Genomic DNA, 18,826 nt, shown 5'->3' on the forward strand with positions numbered 1-18,826 from the left:
TATATATATATATATATATATATATATATATATATATATATATATATATATATGTTATGACAATAGATGTTGACACAGTTTATTGCACACTGGTTGTTTCTATGTCTTGGCCACCTTGAATAATGCTGCAATGAACATCGGAGCACATATATCTTTATGGATAAACGTTTTCACATTTTTTGGGTAGATATCCAGGAGTGGGATTACTGGGTCATACGGTAATTCTATTCTTAATTTTTTGAGGAACTTCCATACTGTTTTCCACAGTGACTGTACCAATTTGTATTCCCGCCAGCAGTGTATGAGGGGTCCTTTTCCTCCATAGCCTCTCCTATTGTTTCTGGTAGGGTGCTGAGTAAAAGAAAACTGTCAGACCTTGCTGCTGAGGCTATAAACATGCCTGAATATTTGAAGACTAGATATTATTAATTTTAGGAATTCAAAACATGACTTAAAATATAATTTGAATTTGTAAAGTTGGCCTCTTTTTTTGCCTGTAAACATAGCACATTGCTTGACTTGCACAATTTCCAATTTTCAAACTAAATTATTTCTGTAATTTTTGGGGGCACATAGTCAGAGGTAAGACTGGGAGCCTCTATGTAATGTGTGTTATCAGGTTCTTTTCCTGAAAATCTGATTTTCAGAAAATTATGTTTAGAAAGACTTCATTGTCCCTATGAAGGAAAAGTCATATTTTGTGTACTATATGTTTTTTAACTTTTCGTGTTTTCAGAAATAAAAGAGGTTTAAACAGTCGCATTTTTTCCAGTAAAATAATATGAAAGAAATAAAACTTTCAGTTATTTAACAAAGCAGACATATTTTGTAATAAGAATTGAATGGAGATCAATCTCATCCAGAGGAGCACAAACATTTTTCAAATAGATATTCCTCACACAAAGAGTGATTCAATTATTGTATTAGTATATATGCCTCTGCACTGTTGGAGAGACAAGGAATAGTGTTGAATAGTTGAGGCATGCCTTTGAAGGATGTCCTACTTATATGGCTGGATTATTTTATACTGAAATGTAGTGGAGATTAATCCCTTTTCATTCAAACACATTTCCTACCCCCTCCTTTATTATTTTATTTTATTTTATTTTTGCTAAACCTGTAGACCTAAGAAATTATTTGTTTTAGTTAAATAATGAATAAGAAGATCAGCCCTAGCAGGTAACCTAATAATGGAATTAAACCAGCATAATAAAATAATTCAGTTATCATCTTAAAGGCAGCACAAGCCCCTTTGCACTATTTATTGGTCTAGGGATATACAAGAAGAGATGTATTAAGAGAGAAGGGGAATAGACAAAATAATGTTAGGAGACAGAAGCAACATAAAATACCTCAATGTCAGCACTTAAAGTTCCTTATAATATATTTAACAGGAATGCCTTCAAACTTTGAAAAATTATATGATTTTTATGAACTTTTGATTTTAGAATACCAAAATTCTATCTTTAACATTTTTCTCCATGTCATTGAATTTCCTCTCTGCTTACTTCCTCAGGGCTGGAAACAGTAGGTTTTCAATGAATGTTTTATTCATTCCATTGCTGATATATAAATTCTATGTTTGAATTGATGGACAAATACAATCGATGTGACTTTTATATAGCAAAAGTATATAACAAATGTGTTTGCTATATACTTTTATATAGCAAAATTATGTTTATATATAGTTATATAAGTATGCATATAATTATATATAAACTAGCTATGTCATAGTTTCCCAAAATGTCTCCTAAATGTTAGTCTTCTATATTTATAAATAAATTATGTTTCCTAAAAAAGAAATATTGAGAAAATAATAATTAACTTGTTTTTGAAATAATGTTCAGACACTTATTGACTTTTAAAAATATTGTCATATAAGGTGACTCTCAAATGTATTCGGTCATGCAGTCTTTTTTGTTTGTTTTTCATGATTCATCATAATTCGAAGAACAATGAATAATAAGAATTTTAATCTGTGCAGTATAAGCATGAGTAAATTTGTGGGACACATTTGGTTTGAGAAGGCATTGTGCCCGGTTGAAAAGCTCCCTTTCCCAACAGTCCTGACAATGATGAATAAAATTCTGTCTGCTAAGAGTCTGGTAAGCAGAAGTCCATTCATATTTTCTGGGAAGGTTCACTTCCCTCACATAGGAATGACCACCTCCTTGCAGCCAGTTGCCCACTGTTGCCTATAGTGCATGAGACTGAAGGTGGACTGGTTGTATTTATTCCCATTTAAAGAAAAGGAGGTCAAGAATTACAGAGTTTAAATAACCTGATTGATTTTCATTTGGGGCTAGAGTGAAATAAAGATATCATTAATCTTAATCTCTCATAGAGCAATAATAAGAACTTGAGCTTAGTTAAAAAAAAATAAACAGGTAGAAAACAGCTGTTCAAGGATTCAAAGTAAAACAGAACCTGGCAGGCACACAGCACTAGGAAGTGAACAATTGGAGTTCAGGAAATAAGAAGGAAGAGTGAATGGTTAGTAGCCTACACTTTTAATGGAGACCCCGGAAGAGTTACACCTAGCATAAAAGCAAGAAATAAATAGATGAGCCTCAACTGAATCACGTAATATGTCCATGAATTCCTGCCTGCCATTGATTGAACACAAATAATTGGTCCCGATAGAAAGTAGGACCAAATGTTTGAAAACCAAGAGAAAACTTAAACAATAGGATAAACTCATAGGTCATGTAGATACTAGAATTATCATACAACAACTTTAAAATGATTAGGATTACTACATACAAAAATGAATAGAATATAGATAATTTCAACAGAGAACTGGAATTAAAAATGCATATGTATATGTCTGTGTGTGTGTGTGTGCGCGTGTGTGTGTATGCTAAAAAGTCCTAGAACCGAAAATTTTGATTATTGAATAAAGAATTCACATTGCAGAAGAGATTACTGTCCAATCTTATTTTAAAGAAATCTATTGAAATAAACAAAGAATATTCCTCTTGAAAAACTGATACAGAAATAAAAGGAAGGTACATTTATATAGAATCAAAAAGAGAAAAGAATAGGTCAAAGCAAAATTCAAAGAGATGCTGACCAATAATTTTTCAAATCTGACAAAAGAGATAATAATGTAGTTTGAAAAAGTGACAGAAGCTCAAATGCAATGAAAATCTAGCCACTTTTAGTAAAACTTGAAAAACACTAAGAAAATCTTTAAAAGAAGCCCAAGGGAAAGACATATTGCCTTCAAAGGAATTAAATGAAACTGACAGCTGACCCACCTTCTTTATTGATCATCAGATATACAACTAATGTAACAATGCAGTAAAACAACCCACAAGATTGTATTTTCAATACCTGCTAGATATTATATCTACACACACACACACACACACGTTTGCATTTGTGTGATTGTGTATGTGTGTGTGTGTATAGCCAAAAAATATATACACATTTTAAGAAAGGAAACAACTGTATTAAAATTGTAATAATATATACCAATAACAAAAGATGAATGCAAGTCATGTGTATACATTTTTTTGCACCCCCAGTATATATATCTGTATCGGTGTGTGTGCATACACACATATAGATGCACATATACACATGTAAATGCTCATATGTGTATATGTTCACACATTCATGTGTATGTGTGTGCGTGTGTATATATATATATATATATATATACACGCACACACATACTTTTACACACACACACCGTATATACATCGTTTATGCATACATATAGCTAAATAAATAAACCAAAAAATTGAAATGAAGGAAGAGAAAAAACCTGGGCTACTACCCACATAATCTAGAATTATTAATTCTAAAACATTTTAGACCCAAATGTAAAAGATAATAAAATGAAATTTTTAGAAGAAAATATAAAATGTTTTCATGACTTTGTGGTTGCAAACACATGTTAACAAGACTCAAGAAGAAGTAACTATAAAGGGAAAATGGAAAACTGAATGACATTAATTCTGTTTCTTATTAGGAAGAGTAAAAATCAAGTCACAGAATGAGAAAATTTTTTGACAACTTGAAGAAGTGTCAGGGAATATTTTTATATGATGAAAAACTTTTGTCTAAAATATATAAGGAATTCCTACAAATCATTAAGAAAAGACAATCTAATGAAATAAAGCTGCCTAAAGGAAATTTAGATAGTCCACTCATTGTTTTAACTTGCATTTTCCTGATGACATATGATGTGGAGCATTTTTCCTATGCTTATTTGACATTTGTCTATTTTCTCTAATGTGGTGTCTGTTAAGGTCTTTGGCGCATTTTTTAATCAGGTTCGTGCTTTGTTGTTGTTGAATTTTAAGAGTTCTTTGTATATTATGGATAATAGTCCTTTATCAGATTTGTTTTTTGCCATTCTTTTCTCCCCATCTGTGGCTTCTCTTCTTCAAGACCATGTCTTGACATTGTCTTTTGCAGAGCAGAAGTTTTTAGTTTTTAGTAATAAACTCCATCTTATCAATTATTCCTTTCATGAATCATACCTTTGGTACTCTATCTAAAAAATAATCACTATATCCAGTATCACCTAGATTTTTTCCTACAGTATCTTCTAGGAATTTTATTGTTTTATGTTTTACATTTAATTCTGGCATCCATTTTGAATTAAAATTTGTGAAGAATGTAAACCTGTGTCTAGATTAATTTTTTTGTATGTGAATGGCCAATTGTTCCAGGACCATTTGTTTCATTGTATTGCCTTTTTAGTTTGTCAAAGATGAGTTGACTATATTTATGTAGATCTATTTCTGGGCTCTCTATTTTATTTGTATACTATTGATCTATTTGTCTACTCTTTCACAAGCACCACACTCTTAAATACTGTAGATTTATAGTAAGTATTAAAGTCAGATAGTGTTAGTCCTTCAACTTTGTTCTCGATATTATATTAAGTTTTCTGAGTTATGTAACTTAATGTAGCTGTTAATTACAATTCTTAGCAAAATATCTCCCAAATATTAGTCCAAGACCACAGCATTACATGGGGTTAATATGGTGAGTGATTGACTTGAAAACTGTTAAAATCAGAAGAGAAGATTCTGAATCAAAGTCTGAGATAGAGTGCTTATATTGACAATTTGAGATTTCAATAAAAAACTCAGGTTACATAAGGAAGAAATGTTTCAGTTATGCTTAATTTGGAGAGCTATTAGAAGTTTAAATAGAACGTATAAACCATGTCAAATAACTCAAGACTATATAATACTGCCACACAGTCTAATAGCAGATGTACTTTTATGGAAATGCTGAGGGCAGACCCAAGTGAAAAGATATGTTAGTTAGTTGATAGTAAAGAAGAAACATACCAATGCATGGTAATCTTCTAAACAGTTTATTTGTAAAGTAATGCACATGAATATTGGTTGGTACATCAAAGTGGATAAAACTTAAAATGAGATTACACTCTGGTCAATTCATGGGCTTCTTATTAAAAGCAATTCCATTAAACTTGTTTCATTTTTTAAATTATAATTGGTGCTTATACAATGTAATGATTTTATTTAATGGTAAATAATAATCTCTAAACTTTTACAAGTCTATTGACACAGTACTTGTGACTTTCAGTAATAGTCAGGGTGTTTCCTGTTGCTCTTTTTTCATTCAAACTGAAGTGTTCAGTCACAGTTTCTTATTAAGAGAAAGAGCACTCTTTTGGAATATTTGTTTCTGCAAAAGGCCCACTATTCTACAATATCTGTTCTCCTTGGCATTATTCATCTTTTTATCTATTTTATATCATTATATTCTAAGCCTATCTATTATATAAAAAATAGTGATGCATAGATAAACAAGCCATCTTGTTACTTGTGCATGATGTGATAATGGTAAGTATTTAGATTATAACATTTATTGTATGTTTGTATACAGTGCTTTCATTTACAATGTGTAAAGGTCTATTCTAGGCACTTTGCATTAATTATCTTATTGTCTCCTCAGACTCTATCAGGAAGTTGAGTATTAACATCTCCCTTTCATGGGTGAGGAAAAGGAGGCATAGCAACAATATACAACTTACATAAATTTACATATATTCAAGTCTGTTTCTGTATCACTATGATATACACACTTTTTCTACCATGGCTAATCACACATTCATATATATTAGAAGATGAGTTATATGATTAACTCTAAGCCCTGATAGAGGTTCATGTGAATAGTAGATAAAATAGAAAACAGTATATAGAATCCATATTTGTAATATGAGGGAAAATCAATAAGATAATATAAATAAGATACTATTTTATATTCATTTTTTTAAAGTTTATTGGGGTGATAATTGTTAGTAAAGTTACATAGGCATCATCTGTATATCACATTGTGTGTTCACCACCCAGAGTCAGTTCTCCTTCCATCACCATATATTTGACCTCATTTACCCTCATCTACCATCCTCTGGTAACCACTAAACTATTGTCTGTGTCTATGAGTTTTTGTTTCTTCATTTGTTTGTCTTGCTCTTTTGTTGTTTTCGGTTTTATATCCCATGTATCAGTGAAATCACATGGTTCTTGACTTTTTCTTTCTGACTTATTTCACTTAGCATAATACTCTCAAGATCCATCCATGTTGTCGCAAATGGCATTATTTCATCTTTTCTTAATGTAGAGTAGTATTCCATTGTGTATATGTACCACATCTTCTTTATCCAATCATCTATCGAAGGACACTTTTGTTGTTTCCATGTCTTGGCCACTGTAAATAAAGATGCAATGAATACTGGAGCACATATATCTTTATGGATTAATGTTTTCAGGTTTTTTGGGTAGACACCCAGGAGAGGGATTGCTGGGTCATATGTATATTCATTTTTATTTTTATTTTGAGACATTGCTTTTGTAAATATGCATAATAAAAGCAAGTTGTTTTCTTGAAGTCAGAACCTCAAGAATTTTCACATACAGATAATGTAAGATGAATACAGATTAATATCTCACTATAATGACATATTATTTTAAGGAAATAAATACATTGTTTACATTGACAATGTCATCAAGAGCAACCTTCCTGGGATAAGTAATTATTCAAGTGGCTATTTTCCTGCAGGAACATTTTAACCTCATCTGTGTGATTTGTTTTCATTATCAGGACAGATGAACTATTGCCTCAGCCATATAGTTTCACAAGAATTTTGAATTCTGTTCTAAAGAACATACATCACAGTAATATTATTGTATATTTTTGTATATGTATATAAAAAGTTTGATTGAAACATATATAATCAGAAAAGTGCTAACTCTTAAGTGAATAACTCTGAATTTTCACAGTGAACATATCTCTTTGATTAAGTATAACCCTAATAAAAAAGATGTTATCAATTTCTCAGGAAACTGTCTAATATCTCTTCCCAGTTATTATCCCTAGTCTACCTAAAACTAATTAGTAAACTGACATCTATTACTGTAAATTAGTTTCGACCATTTTTGAAGCCACCATAAATGGAATCATACAAGATACACTCTTTATGTGTGACATGTTTTCTCAACATTCTGCTTAAGAGACTCACCCATCTTGTCATGTACGGCAATAGTTTATTTCTCGTTGATGTATTTTATTATATTATGTGAATATTCCAAAACATATTTATCCATTTTACTGCTGATGGACATTTGGATATTTTTAGTTTGGGCTTTTACAAAGCAGACTCCTGTAAACAGTCTTATGTACACATGGGTGCATATACTTTGTGACTATGAAGCTAGGAGTATAGTTGTTGGATCATAGAGTAAGTACATTTATAGCTTCAGTGTACACTGTTAGTGTTTCAAAGTGCATGTGCAAATTTGCTAACCTTTAAGCAGTATATGCATTCCAATTGTTCTACCTTCTCCCCCAATCTTAAAATAATGTTTTAGACATTTTACTCAACATGGTAGCATGCATTTCCCCGATGAGAGAGTTGAACACTCTCTCATATGGTATTTTCCATTTGAATAATATCTTTTCTAGAGTCCCTGTAGAAATATTTTTTATGTTAAACATTACATTATCGTTTTTAAAATTACTTTTAGGAGTTTATTTACAAGTTTATTATAAATGTTATTGCAGCATAATTGACAAATTGAATTACACATATTTAAAGTATGAAGTTTGATTGTTTTGACATACATATACACTCATGAAAAAAATCAAGACAAGCAAGATAATGAATTCACCTGTTACCAACAAAGGTTTCCTTATGACCCTTGGCTATCCCTCACTCCAGTTCTACAGCCTTTCTTTTTTAGTCCCCGGGTGACAACTGATCTGCTTTCTGTCACTGTAAATTAGTTTGCACTTTTAGAATTTATGAATGAAATCATAATGTGTGTACTTATGTTCCTTAGCTCAATAATGCCCTCTTCACTATTCTGATGAGAGAAATACATTTAAAATGTTAGTGAAAAGTTTCATAAAGGCAAATGTTATAAAATAAGGGAGATGATAGTTTTCTGATACCGACCTCGAAAAACAAGTATGAGGGTTTATTCCACCACACTCTGCCTCTCTAAAAAATGTCATGAGAAGATTAGTCATCTGTCTCCTTAGAAGAGTGGTATACATCTGTCTATAGTATTCTAAATTATAACCAAAATCTTTAAATGGCAATGATATTCACAAATATAAATAAGTGGTATTTTCAAGGTGTTAGGTTATTTTAATTTAAACATGTTACTTAAAAAGGCTCAGCAATACATAGAATTTCACTCTTATAGAGTATCTAAATTTTCCCTTGCTTCCAGGAGACATATCATATAAATTGTCATAAGCTGTAATTTTTAGACATTCATACAATCATAATGTACATATTCATAAGTTCTTTGGTTATACTTAATTTGTATAATAAAAATAAACAGCCACATATAAAATGCAAAAAACAAAACCTTCCCTGAATTTAATTTATATTTTTAAATAGTAGCCCTGCTGATAACTGTTAAGCAGGCTTTATACACACGGCTGGCAAGACAAAGATTCCATGTAGTTCCAAGATCAATGTACTACTTAGATCATTATAAGAAGTTATAACACTTTGAGGCTGTTTTTTACTGAGGCTTATTTTTTTATCTAGTATCACAGTTTCTTGGTAACAGGAATATGCCTTTCATAATCAGTTAATGCTTCCATAAACTTGAGTGTTTAAAAATAAGAAAAGAAGCCTAGGCTATCCATCATTGGCCCCATAAAAATTAAAGAATGTGATTGCATCTAAACTCTTTTGAAGGTCTGGGAAAAAGAACAGTGGCATATTTAACGAGACTTAGAAATCCAACACAGTTGGTCTCAGGCTCTAGGGTATGTTGTAGGCATTATTGATATGGCTTGTATGCACAAAAGAGATGTGGAATGTTCACTTGGCTTTTATCAAATAGTGAATAAAGGAGAATTAACACTGATACTCATTAACATATAAGTAATGGACTGAGTATTGTCAAATTGAAAATGAAAACAGGCAGATGCCAAGTAAATGTATTTATCAATGCTGTCTTATTTAACATGTTTTTGTTTTTAAGTCTTGAACCACACTTTCAAATGCAAAGATCCTGTCATAGCAATAGAGTTGACACTCACAAATCCATGGTTTCTTTAAAGATATTAATGCCAGCACTGAATAGAGAAAACCAAATAGCAAGTATTCAAAGTAGCAATTGGCCTGTTTGGAAATAGTCTACTACGGTAACAGTGACTACATTCAACATGCAAGTGCCATCACGACGAATGTTTACAACACTTTTTTGAGAGCCAATTATACTGTTTTTTGTGCAGGGACTGGAGATCAGCCAGATCAGTTGTGTGCACAAAGCTGCTTTGGATCCGTCCTTTCAAACAAGAGCTGCAGAAAACATTATAGCAGGGTTGACGCTTGATTCCTCTCTGGTAAGAGAAGCTTTCTTTTTCTTTGCTATGGTGAGAGTTTGCTAAGAAATCCTTTTAAGCCATAATGTGGTCAGGGAGCAAAGAAGCTGTTCTACGTTACAAGTCATAAAATGTTTTTATTTTCTTTTGAACTATGTTTTTTTTTCATAGTGCTTTTTGCCTGTGTGTTATATAGAAAAATAAAAGTGAAAGAGTAAGTCATACTGCACATGTTAAATTTGTATTGGAGGTAGGGGAGTCTTAAACGACTCTTCTGTTGAATGAAATGTGGTGTTATTTTATGTTTTATGTTGTACAACTCCTGGTTAGGACAAAGGGGGAATGAGTCAGTGTTCTGATCCATGGCTGACAGTGAATCCCTGTGTTTAAGTTTTCCCCTGGCCGGCGATGTTATTAATGCCCAGCAGCTCACGGCCGTAAAGCTTCCAGAACCCCAACCAAATGTGGCCTTGGGGTTTACTTGTAGACATTTCTGAGTTCTCTAACCTCTTTCCATTTTAAAAAGAGGAAAAGCTGGAGATAGTAATTCTGGGTGAGTCTGCATATGGCTTTTGTCGCTTTAGCTCTACATAATGTAACTGTGCACATATATACAAAATATGAGATTTTGTGTTTCACATAAATTCCTTCAACCTATAATGTGCTTCAGTAGTCAATATTTCCACAGAAATTTCTACCTGTAATAAACTCAACCTGAATTCATCTGTCTAATATGGCAAGAAAATAGTTGAATATATATATAGATATAGATATATAGATATAAATATAGATAGATATAGATAGATAAAGACATAGATAGATGGATATAGTTATAGATATATATGATCTATAAACACACAATGTGTGTATTAAGCATATGTATGTATATTTATACACACATGTATGGCTATACACAAATATTTGACAATGGCCAATTTATACATTACAGCCCTGTAATTCCTATAGAAGCTTATGTTTTTAAGTTGCATTTATTTGTTTATTTTTTGATAAGCATTCATTCAGAAAACAATGATGTAAATATCAAAAAGACTTTACAACCAATCAGCTGCATTTAAAGCTAAATCCATTTTTAAACTAAAGTTGTCTGTACTTTTTCTTCTTTTCAGTAGTTGAGTTATGTGAGTGATTTAGTATATCTATCCATGAGATTTGAATATAAATCTGTTTAGAGATTTATCCCAGAGTAGTATTCCCAACTTCAAAGTTATAAGCAACTCACAATGTCAGTCTAATAGGTCACTAATAAACATGTTATTTTGATCATTTCAGTGGTATTTATTGACTACTTTGCTAATGTTTCAAGGAGACGAAATATTTTTTTTAATTTTTCAATTACAACTAACATGCAATTTTATATTACTTTCAAATGTACAACATTTATATAACATTTATATAACTTACAAAGTGCTCATCCCTATAAATCTAGTTCCCATCTGACACCATACATAATTATTATAATGTTATTCACTATATTCCCTATGCTGTACTTTACATCCCTGTAACTACTTTGTAACAACCAATTTGTACTTCTTAATCCCTTCCTTTCCTCATTCATTCCCCCCACCTCCCTCTCCCATCTGGCAACCACCGAAATGTTCTCTGTACCTACGAGTTTGTTTTTATTTTATTTGTTAGTTTATTTATTTATTTATTTTATATTCCACATATAAGTGAAATGATATGGTATTTGTCTTTATCTGAGTAAATATGCATTTTATAAAAGAAGTGGAATATATAACGTCTGTACAGATTTAACAATTCAACAAATGCGTTTGAAAATAACAAATTTATATTGAGGTTTTGGCTAAGGAAAAATAGGTATACACAGATTCAGGAACAGTCAGGAATAACAAAGAATGCAATGAGAATACATATGCATATAAATATGCATATAATTATGTATGTATATAGGTATACATATGTAATTATTTTGCCTTTAAAAACTGAAATTGTTGTCACAAACCCTATTTGAGAAGATAAAGGAGAAGCAAATATAGTACCTCTGACTCCCAATGCTTATGGCACTGCAGGATCTCCCAGAATTTTTTTACTTTCAAGCCTTTATTTTTGCTACTCATGCTGAGAACACTGCTCTTTCTTTTGCCTCATGTCCAGGTTCTATCTGTCCTTTATGGCTCAAAATACAAGCTACTTTATATTATATCATAATATCTTCCCAGCAAACCTCATGCTCACTCCGGGAAAAATTATCTCTTCCATCTTGGAACATTCTTATCACTTTTGTTGTGGAGAACAGACTAATTTTATGAACAGCAATAAGACACTTTTGGCAACAATTTCTCCTTCCAGACACCGTTTGAGAAGTCTTTTTTTAGAAAGCTACTTTTTAGATAATTCTTGTTTTCGTTACTCTTCAAACCCCCTTTTCATTCTTTGCCCCCCTGCTTTTCTTACAGCTGATAAGCTTACCTTTCATCTAAAATCATCTTGTGGGTTCCCCCAGGAGCTTTTGCTTCCAAATCTAAAAAACTTACTCAATCTTCACCCATCACTCTTTCCTTTCCATCTTTTGTGCTGGGAGGAAGCACCCAAACTTTTATCAATCTCTACTTCTCAATTCTCAGATAACCACCTTAATCGTCACATCTTCTTTATTTCTAGTCATCATTTCTATTCTCTTCGTAGAATCTTTCCTATTGGAAGTCTGTCTGCATCAACTACACATATTTACCAATCCATAGCTGGAATTGCATGTTCTCCTCTAGATGTCATCTGTATTTCTGCTCCTCTACACAAACTTCTCAGAGTTTATTTTCCAGACACCATTTCCATGACTTTACCTCCAGTTCTCTCCAGTATTTCTCTACCTTCATGATTCTTCCAAACTTCCTCAGGTAGCCACTTGATTTCCTGGTTGATAAATTCCCTGTACACTTTTCAGTTCTCATCTTAATTTCCCAGTTTATAAGAGTTGACTGTATAATCCTTTTTGAAAATTTTACCCTTACTTTCCTAATCTTTTTAACAAGCACTAACACCACATCAAATACACATATACTATACATATAACATTTTTATTATGTTATGATATATTACATATTACATTGTTAAATATCACATATTACACATGTATGTAGTTAATGGTCAGAGAGAGAGAGGGAGATACAGTTTTGACATCAATCATATGGATAATAGTTTAGGCTTGAAAAATAAAATAAGACAAGAAACACATCCATACCCAGATCTCATTGCAAACAATCATCATATTATATTTAAGTTTGAAAATCTGTTAACAAATTCATATTCATTGTATTTTTTTCTAGTTTCCCTGTATTTTCTTTATATTTTAACCTATTTCATCTAAATAACTGTCACAATTCTAAGGGTCATTTTTTTTTAATCTGTAAAAATGTTTGCCCTCTCTATCTATAGGTATATTATGGACAAAATCTAAGATCCCATCAAATTAGGAATGAAAAAGAGATTCCTCAACTGAATATAGAAAATTTGCAAAAAAAAAAAAGTACAGCTAACATCATTCTTAGTGGTGAAAAACTAAAAATTTTCCCACTAAGATCAAGGAAAAGACAAGGAGGTCCCCTTTCACAACTTATTTTTCACTTCGTACTGCACATCTTATCTCATATAATAAAAAAGGAAATAAAGGTATACTGACTGGGAACTAAGAAATAAAACTTTTTGTTTGCAGATGACATGATTGTCTTTGTAGAATTCCAGAATACTTGACAATAAAATTCCTGGACCTATCAGCAGTTATAGCAAGTTTTCAGGATAAAAGGTTAACATTAAAAAAGTCAATCAGTTTCTTGTACACCAGCAATGAACAAATGGAATTTGAGATTAAAAACCAAATCTACTGGACACTTGATCTTGAACTCCCAGCCTGTAAATCTGTGAGAAGTGATTTCTATTGTGTGTAAGCCACCCAGTCTATGGTATTTTGTTATAACAGCGTGGACATAGATAGACTATTATGCAAATGTATAAAGAATTCTTAAAACTTAACAATAACAAATGTAACAACCCAATAAAAATGAGCAAAAGGACTGAACAAACACCTCACCAAAGAAGATACACAGATGGCACATAAGCATATGAAAAGGCACTTGACATCATATGACATTAGGAAATTACAAATGAAAACAAGATATCACTGTACAACTATTTGAATGGCCAAAATCTAGAACACTGAAAACACCAAATGCTGGCAAGGATGTAGAAAAACAAAAACTCATTTATTGCTGGTGGAAACATAATATATATAATCACTTTGGAAGACATTTTGGCAATTTCTTATAAAACTAAGCATACTCTTACCATATAACCCAGCAATTATGCTTCTTGGTATTTACACAAAGGAGTTAAAAATTACATCCACATAAAACCCATACACAGATATCTATAACAACCTTATTTATAATTTCCCAAACTTGGATACAACCAAGATGTCCTTCAGTAGGTAAACGGATAAGTAAACTGTGCTACATCGGACAATGGAATATTATTTAGTGCTAAAATGAAATAAACTACAAAACCTTGAAAAGACATGGAGGAACCTTAAATGCATGTTACCAAGTGAAAGAAGTCAATCTGAAAAAGGCTCCATACTGTATTTCAACATACTGGTTTCAACTATGACATTTCAGAAAAGGCAAAAGTGTGTAGACAGTTAAAAGATTAGTGTTTGCCAGGTGTTTAGGGGAGGCAGGAATGAAAAGGCAGAGCACAGACATTTTTAGAGTAGTGACACTACTTTTTATGATACTGTAATGGCAGATAAATATCATTTGTTAAAACCTATAGAACATACAACACCAAGAGTGAACCATAATGTAAACTATGGACTTTGAGTGATAAGGTATCAAGGTGGGTTTATTGATTGTAACAAATGTTCCCCTGGTGCAGGACATTGATATTAGGGGAGGTTGTGCATGTGAGGGGACAGGAGATGTATGAGTCCTCTCTATACCTTCTGTTCTGTTTTGCTATGAACTTAAAACTGCTCTAAAAATCAACATCTAAATAAAAGGCAAAAAATTGGATGGTATAAAATATGAAATAGAAAATGTAGAAGCCTTTGTAAATTAAAAACTCATTCAAATGTGCTGTTTCTCTCAAAATGATACCTGAGGATTAAAAACTTCAATAAATCATTGTGATATACGAGGTCTGACAATTAGGTTCGCTAACTCATTCTAGAAAAAGTGCTACATACCTCATTGCGAATATCACTATAGTCACCTTTGAAGTACTCCCCTTGGGAAGCTATGCACCAATGCCAGTGTCTAGTCCACCCTTCAAAACAATTTTGAAACTCTTTTACTAGAATGGCCATCAGAGCTACCGTCGCATTACCCTTGATGTCCTGAATGTCATCAAAATATCTTTCTTTCAATATTTCCTTTATCTTTGGGTAAAGAAAGAAGTCATTGGGGGCCAGATCAGGTGAGGAGGGAGGGTGTTAACTGTATAACAGTACAGATATTTGTTTATTGGATAAAAACTCCCTGATAGACAGTGCCCTGTGAACTGGTGCATTGTCATGATGCAAGAGCCATGAATTATTGGCAAAAAGTTCAGGTTATCTAACTTTTTCACGCAGTCTTTTCAGCACTTCCAAATAGTAAACCTGGTTAGCTGTCTGTCCAGTTGGTACAAATTCGTAATGAATAATCTCTCTGATACCAAAAATGGCTAGCAACATTGTTACAACAAGATCACAAACTTAATTGTCCGAACCCGTATGTGCCTGTATATAAAGATTAAATTATTGTATGCATTTTATTTTATCTTCTTGCAAAGTCCACATTTTAAAATATTTTTCATTTTTTAATTACAGTTGACACATATTACATTAGTTTCAGTTGTGCAATATAGCTATTACACGTTTGTATAACTTAATTGATTGTCCAATAAATGTAGTATCCATCTGACACCATTCGTAGTTGTTACAATACTACTATATTCCCTATGCTACACTTTATATTTTGTAACTACCAATTTGTAAATCTTAATCCCTCCCCTTTTTCACCCATCCCTAAACCCCCTCCCATTGGCATCCATCAAAATGTTCTGTATATCTATGAGTTTGTTTGTTTATTTTGTTTTGTTTTTTCATTTCTTTTGTTATGGTATTTGTCTTTGAATAGTGTCAATGAGATTCCTCCAGCCTGTAATTAATGGGATAGTACAAATCATATAATCTGGCTCCCAAACTGTAGTCTTTTATCTGACTCTTATAATCAATGGCACAGAGATGAAAAATGTGTAGCTTTAATTAGAGTTGCATCCTACATTTGTCTAGTAAAGTTAGCCAATTCTGAAAGATGTATGGATCTGTAAATTAGCTAACTAATTAGACATAAACTAAATAAACTTCCTAAAGTGAAAAAACAAGCAAACGAAAAATAACTTGCTAAAAGAACATGGTAGCCTATATTCCTATATCATCAAATTTAATTTTTTAAATCAAGATGGGCCTTTGATCAATGAAATATTAAATGTTTTAACTTGGAGGCAAGGTTTCCAAGTGCCTGCACTGCTACCCCTTGCAAACCAAAAGGGGCCCCAGAAAACACCAGGATGTCCCAGAGCACAGTGTCAAAAACAATGACCTGGGATTTTGTTTCCTGTAATATATGAAAAACAAAAAAACAAAACAAAATAAAACAAAAAAGCAAGTTCTACATAATAGCAATATATATTAAATTATTTTTAAAAAGTTTTATGGGCATATGTAAATTATGGGGTTAAATACATCTCTTTGCTTTCAGACTTTTGATAGTGTTTGGAATTCCAATATACACTGTTCATTCTCAAGAAAACACATTTCAAAGTATGTAACCAGTTCTTTCTAAACATATTTAGCCCAATGAATTTTTTTTTCACAGAGTAGATCATAAGAATAGTGTTCTAAGTAGCATGCTTTGGCTACTTAGACTTTGGAAAACAGACATACATTTATGCTTACTGCTATTAATTTCTGAAAAGGTACATATGTGAATATTTGTCCTAGACCAAAAGGTAATAAGAGTACATGTAACTAATATATCTGATCATGTCAAATCCTTGTTAAGAATTTCACAAATCATTTCTCATTACTCTTGTAATGAAATGAAAATTCCTTAATGTAGACTCGGTATCCTGCTATGGCCATTTCTCTCATTTCATCTATAACATCTGTGCTCATCATGCTTGGACCACATGGGTTTCTGTGCTAATCCTAGAGCCCATCAAGGACGAGCCGGCCACAGGACATTTGCTCCTGCATTTCTGTCTGCCGAGAACATTCCTCCAGGTGTTGTCATGCTCACTCCCCATTTGGAGTGCTATTCACCTCAAATATCACTTCCTCAGAAACACTGCTGCAGATTTTCCCTCCTGTGGTCACTCTATATACTGTCACCACACTTTTTCTTCATCGAATTTGCAACCACTTGGTCTTTTGTTAATTACATATTTGCTTTGTTTTTCTGTCCTAGAATAAGGGAGACTAAGTTTAACACTGTGGGAAGAATGTGGTGTCTTCAAGAAAAACCTTGTGATTATAGTAGATAGATTATTATGGCTACTTTTGTTTCTGGATGGCCTGTTATGCAATTATTATGATATGTGAAAAGCATCCATAACTTTATTCAGCTAACTATACATACACTTTATGGCCAACACACACACACACACACACACACACACACACACACACACAGCTCACACTATATAGCACGCCAATGACATTTACTTACAAAAGTCAAAAAGAAAAAAAAAGATTCATTTTTTTTGTTCTTACCAACTCCCATCTAATGTGAGAAAATACTCTGTTTCATGATAAGAATGAATAAATTTGATCCCTGTGTGTAATTTATCAAAATTGTTCTCATTCATTCCTTGTAATTCTTTTGGCAAGGCTAGTGGTTAAGCCCATGAAGTCCTATGTTGACAACTTTTGTTTTGATTCTACCACCACCACAATTTAGGCAAGAAATAAAAACTCTCGCATCAATACAATGAACATAACTTTTCCATCTCTATAAAATGATTAAGATTAAGTATGATAATACATATGAGGAGTGATCAAGAAATACGGTGAATGCTGCTGTCAAGTGCCAATCCAACGGAAAAGCAGGGATCTTCAATATGGGAAGCAGTGCATCAAACCTTAGTAACAGTGTGTGACAAGTTTCAACTTGTTCAGTGCAGTCAGTCAAGGTGTGTTTTAAAGTGTGCTACAAATCATCCTCCATCATGACAACGCTCCATGTCACACATCGCTTCTGGTATATGGCAATTTCTGTCAAATAAAAACATTACGGTGTGTCCTCACCCTCCTTATTCAATGGATCCAGCACCATGTGACTTCTGGCTCTTCCCCAAACTTAAATGATCTAGGACATCGAGGCAGCCATGACAAAGCAACTAAAGACACTCATGAAAGAGGACTTCCAGAACTGCTTCAGAAAGTGGCAAGAATGATGGGATAAGTGTGTTCAAAATAAGGGGGAGTATTTTGAGGGGGATTAATAGCAATGTGTCTTTTACTGTAATAATTTTTTTTTAGTTTAATCATGCATCATATACTTTGATCACACTTATAAGATTGCCTAGCATATATTACTATGAACAAGTTAGTCTTTATTGTTTTAAGATATTTTGATACTTTCTCTGAGGTATCAATGGTCTTTACGTAATAATGTTCAAAGGCAGTCATGCTTTTTTCCATTTCTAATATTATTTTTAGAATATCATTGCACTATTTTGCTACCCCAACTTTAATAACCATCATTCTCACTGTCATTCTCTCTCTAAATATTGAAATACTCCTTTTCTTTGTCACATATGACTAACACCATGCCATGTAATCAAATGTTGAGTCCTGAAACTTTTTGTTCTCTAAATTTCTCACCCCTTACTCCTCTTTTCCATTTCCATGAACTTACTCCTGATTAGCACCTTTTTGAAATTTCTTATCTATATATGTTGAAAACTC

At 32.4% G+C, this 18,826-nt stretch overlaps 1 protein-coding gene across 4 annotated transcripts in view; it reads left to right on the forward strand.

Moving 5' to 3' along the window:
- Nucleotides 1-18,826, forward strand: part of MGAT4C (MGAT4 family member C) — a 728,413-nt gene that overhangs the window by 335,257 nt on the left and 374,330 nt on the right. For all 4 annotated transcript variants that reach the window (XM_019652294.1, XM_019652291.1, XM_019652292.1 and 1 more), the window contains exon 2: nt 9,751-9,861. The gene's annotated coding sequence lies outside the window, so the exon portion shown is untranslated. The remainder of the gene's footprint in view (nt 1-9,750; nt 9,862-18,826) is intronic.

Source organism: Hipposideros armiger, unplaced genomic scaffold (assembly GCF_001890085.2).
Source record: "Hipposideros armiger isolate ML-2016 unplaced genomic scaffold, ASM189008v1 scaffold_177, whole genome shotgun sequence".
Classification (NCBI taxonomy): domain Eukaryota; kingdom Metazoa; phylum Chordata; class Mammalia; order Chiroptera; family Hipposideridae; genus Hipposideros; species Hipposideros armiger.